A 6,492-nucleotide genomic window follows, 5' to 3' on the forward strand; every position below is an offset into this window, starting at 1 on the left:
TCACTCACTCACTCATTCATTCATTCAATTCCGTGCAGTGGAAGGATGGAGACCTAACCTAACCACTAGACCGCCAGGGAAGCCCTTAGCCACGCTAGCCCTCATCCATGTTTTTCAGGATCATTGAGAATCATTCATCTGACGGGATGGACTGGAGAGATCTTGTCCACGCATACAGGAGAGATCCATTGGAGGTTCCAGAACTTAGGTCTCTTGGCAAGGGCGTATCATGTTTAACATGGAAAGGACTATGCCAACGGTGGTCTCAGAATGAATGGAGGGTGCAAAGAGGTAGAAAGAGAGGTTCCCGACTTGGGGGGGGGGGGTTGCGGGGAGGGGGGAAAGCCCCAACCACGTCGCCTCGTCCTCCATCCATCCCGATCAGGGTCGGTCACGGGCAGAACACAAGGGGGCGGCTTCCCTCACTGGGGGCCCCGAACTTAGAAAACTCTCATCTCTGCAAAAAGACAAGCAGTGCTGGCTGGGGCTGGCACATTCTCTTCTTCTCATGGGACTGATGTTGATCTCCATAGCTCAGAAAACACGTGCGAACACTCAGAAGATACCCAAGCACTGTGTCCTTCCTTTACCTGGCTCCCTGTCGCTCACTCTCCGCCTCTGTCTCTGTCTCTGCCACTCGCTCTCTGTCTCTTTCTTTCTCCCGGTCTCTCTCTCTCTCTCTCGCTCTCTCTCTCTCTCTCTCTCTCTTGTCTCTCTCTCTCTCTCTCTCTCTCTCTCTCTCTCTCTCTCTCTCTCTTCTCGCGCGCGCGCGCGCTCGCTCTCGCTCTCGCCCTCGCTCTCGCTCTCGCCCTCGCTCTCGCTCTCGCCCTCGCTCTCGCTCTCGCCCTCGCTCTCGCTCTCGCCCTCGCTCTCGCTCTCGCGCTCTCCCCCACCCCTGCTCTTCCTCCCCCACTTTATCTCTTTCTTCCCGCCTCCTCTCTTTCTTTCTCTCTGTCTCCCTCTCTGTCTCTCTGCCTCTCGTCTCTCTCTGTCTCTGTCTCTCTGTCTCTGTCTCTCTCCACCCCCCCCCCCCGTCTCTCCCTCCCTGTCTCTCTCTGCCTCCCTGTCTCTCTCTGCCTCCCTCCCTCCCTCCCTCCCTCCCTCTCTCTTTTTCCTCTCTCTCTCTCTCCTGGCCTCTCCTCCACTTTCTCCCTTCCTCATTTTCTGTCTCCCTCTCCCTCACCCGTCCCCACTCCCCCCCCATCCCCGGTCATGGGGCATCCTCATTTTCCATGAGAACTCATGGAGATGGAAGGGATGTTGGACTGATGTTCGCGTGCTACCGGATCCCACTCCCACAGGGATAGCTGCTGCACTGCCTTTGGCAGGCCATGGTGGGTGGGGGTGGTGTCTCTTCTTCTGTATCGGTAGAAATGATTTGAAGGGGAGGCAGGATGGGCATAGGTCCACTGCCTCACACCAAGGCCCTTTGGGAGCATTTCAGTGAATCGGGACAGAACATGTTTCTCCGTGCGGGGAGGGAACCGGAATAGGGCACCCCGAAATGGACCGCTTTGGCACACAGATGAGTTCGAATGGAAGGCGCTTCAGAAACGACGGGTGGGCGACGAGGACGCTCTGCCGCTCTGCCTCTCCCTCTTCTTCCTGACCTGAAAGGAGGACCAAGATCTTCCTCGAGAAGAAGCTCAAGCTCAGAGCCCGCCCTTTCGAGTGACTCCTGGCTTGGGCTTCTCCTGCGTGGGGGTCACGGTGCACGCGTTCCTCAGCCGTGGGTCGCTCTCTTCTCGAGCTGTCTTTTGGGGACAGGGGCCTCTCAGGCAAGAACTCAGAAGGATCGTCGAGGGAACGTCGTTTTTCCTCTCCCACGACTGATGAATGCAGACAGACACACAGGAATCTCGCCCCCCGCTTCCACCCCCGCCCCCCACCCCCCACCCCAAGTGAGAGGAGTCGCCGGACATCCTTGGGGTCACACACAGCCAGCCTCCGTGGCTCTTCTATGTTGCCAGGCTCCCTGGCCTTCACTGCCCCCGCACGCCCCCAGTGAAGTTGCATCATCGTTCATAGTGTAAATGCTGTGAGAAGATAAGCTTTGCAAAATAAAATTCTCCCTGCCTTTCCTTCCCAAGAACACCATGTACACCTACTGTCATGTGCAGTGCTTATGGACCCACCTGGAGCAGAGGACCCTCTCCGACAGACACCCTCCCCACCCCACCCCACCCCACCCCACCCCACCCCACCCCCAGGAACTCACTTACTCCGAGTCATCGAGGAGAGGGTGTCTGGTTCCGTGTCTTAAATAGGTGGGCCAATGACACGTCATCTCCTAGTAAGCCATCGGGTTCACCGGTTCGGGTTCGGGTTCGGTGGCATGAAGTACATTTACGTCCTCCTTGAGTTTGACTTTGAAAGTCTTGGGGCCCTGAGTAGGCCGCCCCCAAACGTGCCTCCGTGGCATAGAGAAGTTTTGGAATTAGACTGACAACACCACGAGAGGGACACTCTGACTCTCTTTTACTTCTCCCCTCTGAAATCAGGAAGAAAATCTCTCACGTGAAAGGGGAGGGGGGCGGGAGGTGTAGCCATCATGACGAACTGAACCGCCCTCATGTCTCATGAAATGTTCACGAATCATCTAAGTAGGACTGCTCATAACGAATAGAGGGCATAGGTGTTAACGAGATAAGAATGTTTAAGGGGAACTCTCCCCCCAATGATTGTTTTCCATAGGCCGACTTCAAGACTTTCCAACATCTCTGGTCATCTCTAGGCTTAGAGGTTGGCTAAGTGCCATTGGCGGGGTGAAATCTCAGCGAGTGTCTACATCACCTCCACATAAGATAAAATACTGAAATGTTCATGGCTCCACAAGTCTAAGGGTCTCCCTGCTTTGGACCTTTTACGGAGGAGAGACTGAGCATGTTTGGTTCCATGCCTAGGTAGATCTTGTGCTTTAGGGAAAGAGTGTACTCGGTAGGAGCCTAGACTTCTACAAAGTATTCCATGTTCACACTGTTCACTGTGGTTGGCTTCCTTACTTTCACTGACTGACTGAAGGGAAAAAAAAAAAAAAAAAACCAGACAGTGTCCAAGGACGAGGCATTCCAAAGAAGGAACGGAACGTGTGTGGTCCAAGCTACCTGATGTCGCCATCCTCATGGTAGGAAGAGGACTTTTTTGGGGGAGTGGGGAGGCAAAGTAGAAGATATGCAGATAATGTTTGGGGGAAAGAGAAAGAGATTTTAGTCCTAAAGGTGGTCACTTCTCAATGGAAAAGAAAGAAAACGAGGGACAGGCTAAAAATGGGCACAGACGATTGGAAAAGGTGTGTGAAGAAAATGGTCTTTGGAAAGGAATCGGATCCGTGGTCAGGACTGACTGGATAAGATGAGGATGGATTCAAAGACAGAAATGAGTGTTCGTATCAACGTGAAACAAGTGCAAAAATAGAATTTAGTTGTCTCTCTATGTTAAAAGGACAAGGTTTGGGTTTAGGGTTTGGGTTTTTCTTTCATCAGTCTGCTCTGTCCATCATGAGAGATTAGATTAGATTAGGAAAGGTTTCTTCCTTTATCTTTAAGGAGAGAAGGAAGGAAAGAAAGAGAGAGAGAGAGAGAGAGAGAGAGAGAGAGAGAGAGAGAGAGAGAGAGAGAGAGAGAAAAGGAAGGAAGGAAGGAAGGAAGGAAGGAAGGAAAAGGAAGCAAGAAAGAAAAGCTTATGCCTTGTCAAAAGTCATCACTTATTTTCTAGGTTGCCGTTATCAGGTCTCGGAGGACTCACATCAGCTTAGTCCTCTCGAGATTCAAAGAACCAGGTGTGGCTCGGAACTGAAGAAGAAGCTTCTCTCTCTGCCTAGCAAGTCTCTCCTTGGGACGTCGGTGACCTGGCTAGCGAAGCACTGTTTCACAGTGACCTATATCCGATTAAGTGCTTTACAACCTTTTGGATATTTTGGACACACTTGCCCCCCGGTTGAAGGACAGGTGAAGTCCTTTGGACTTAGAACGCACTTTGAGTTAGGATGCAGGAGGAGAGGGCCCTCGAAATGGCCCAAAAATGTGTTCTCTCTCCTGAGAAACGAGAGAGATGAAACTGAGTACGTTTCTTGGAGAGCTTCGATGACACGGGAAGCGTCGTCAAAGAGGAAGGAACAACGTGACGTCTACTTTGGCTTGTGTCTGTACACCGATGTGTTCTAACTGTTCCAGACATGATGGGATGTTTCTTCCTGGAAGTCTTCTCTGTCCTGGCATAAAGGGTTGTCTGTCGTCGTCAAAATGGAGGCTCACACGAAAGGGACGGAACCCAGTATCAGGGAGGTGTTCTAACCGACGTTCACGCCAAGGCAGCAACAACAGCCTGTTGAAAGGTGGTGGGGGTGGCGGGGCACACGTGGATCGAGTCCATTCTGTCCTGTCAACAGCCGGTCGGGGCTATGGCAGACGGGAGACGGCGGCCCGGCCGGTTGGTTACTCCCTGGCCAACCTCCCCCCTCCCCCACCCCCACCCCCCCACCTTGCATTCCTTCACCCACCCATGGTGCCTTGAAGATGACCCCAATTGTACATAGACATTGGCGGGAAGATTTCTACAGTCTACCGGCAACGTCTGACCTGTCATGCTTGTAACCCTGGAGGGGGGGGGGGGGGGAGCTATTTTTCTCTCTGGAAAGAAAACCTCCTCTCTCTGGACCCTCTGAACCCCAGCCACTGGACTTCATTCCACTGCCACTTAGTAGGGGTCATCCAAACATTCTTGTGGCCGTAGGTATGTCTTCCGTGTGGGTTGAAGTCTTCCCTCACTCACTGCAAGCCTGATGTCCTCACCGTGGCACAGAGACTGTTAAAAAAACAAAATGTGTTTGCCACTTGGGGTCTACCTTCCACAGCCTCCCCTGTGATCAGATCACGGCACCCGCTTCGCTGGGCAAATCCTACAATCCTTCACAGAAGCTCTTGCAAACTTTTTGGAACCGTCACTCGTCCAGTCACGCTCGATCATCAGGCAAGGTCGGCAGAACCGATGGAAAGACTGGACTCCAAGGAGAACAAGGATGACTTACACGGGATTGAATGAACTGATGAACAGGATGATAATGTGTATGACTCCTTGTGTAAAGTAGGACGGATTGGGGAAGCGGGGGATAACTTAGGGGGTTGGGATGAACATGTACACATGACTGTACATAAAATCGGTAATCAACAAGCAAGCGCCTCCTACTATATAGCACAGGAAACTCTACTCAATACTTTGTAATAAGCCTATGAGAGAAAAGAATCTGAAAAAAAAAAAACCCTACGTAAAATACCTTTATATATATATATATATATATATATATATATATATATATATATATATATATATATACACACACACACACACGTACGTATGTAGGTATATGTATATACATGTATGTATGTATATATGTATATGTATATATGGAGAGAGAGAGAGAGAGAGGAGAGGGAGAGAGAGAGAGAGAGAGAGAGAGAGAGAGAGAGACACAGAGACAGAGACAGACAGAGACAGAGACACTGAGACAGAGAGAGACAGAGAGAAACAAGAGACAGAGAGACAGAGGGATTAGGACTGATTCTTAAATCTTTTGTTTTCCAGATACAAGGAAAAACAAAAACAAACCAACAAAACCCAATTTTCTTTGTTCTTTTTTCTTTTTTTTTATTTTTAAAGATGGACATCCATTTGGTAACTTATACCTCTGTCAGCAGGATGGAATCACTGATCTTTTTCTCCCTACCTTCCTTAATTCAGAAACTCTCAGTGAGGCTTCTTATTTCCTTGGCAACCGAGTTATTTGCATACGTTACTTGGAGGCCAAAATTATGTTTCCATAAAACGGGGATACTCACTTGTGGATATGAAGTTCTGGAGCTACTCGTTTCCCTTAGGGTGTTGTTCTTAACCTGAAAACTGGACTGCATCCCGAAGTTTTTTGAGTTCCCTCCAATATCTGGCTACGACTCTCCCCATGAACGTTTGCCATTTTCTCCCACCCTTTTGACTTGGCCTCACTGAGAACTAAAATGGCCCTTTGCCTGAAGCTCTGCAAACGGAAGCTAGAGAACTTGACGAAACGGCCACAACGGCTCCTATGGAAACAATCCTCGTGCCTGTTTCTTTGAGAGCCACTCCGAAATTTGAACCAAACACCCGACGACATCATCAGAGGTGTTTCAGACTTCTAAAGTTGCTTCGACCCTGACATCTAGAAATCTCCTTCACTCACTCACTCACTCACTCACTCACACACACACACACACACACACACACACACACACACACACACACACCCCTACACACACGAGTCACCAGCTCAGCTTTAATATGTTCCAAGGAACTTTCAGAGGAGGGAACTCTTGGGCTCCAGAGTAGGCCGCCCCAAAATCTGCCTCCATGCTCTATTGATTATTTTGAATTCAAGTGACTTAAGAACCGGCCAGCACAAGAGGGACACACTGGCCCGCCTTTCTGTCCTCCTGCGGAGGAAGATCTCAAGTGAAGACATCT

The sequence above is a fragment of the Delphinus delphis genome, unplaced genomic scaffold (assembly GCF_949987515.2).
Source record: "Delphinus delphis unplaced genomic scaffold, mDelDel1.2 scaffold_84, whole genome shotgun sequence".
Classification (NCBI taxonomy): Eukaryota; Metazoa; Chordata; class Mammalia; order Artiodactyla; family Delphinidae; genus Delphinus; species Delphinus delphis.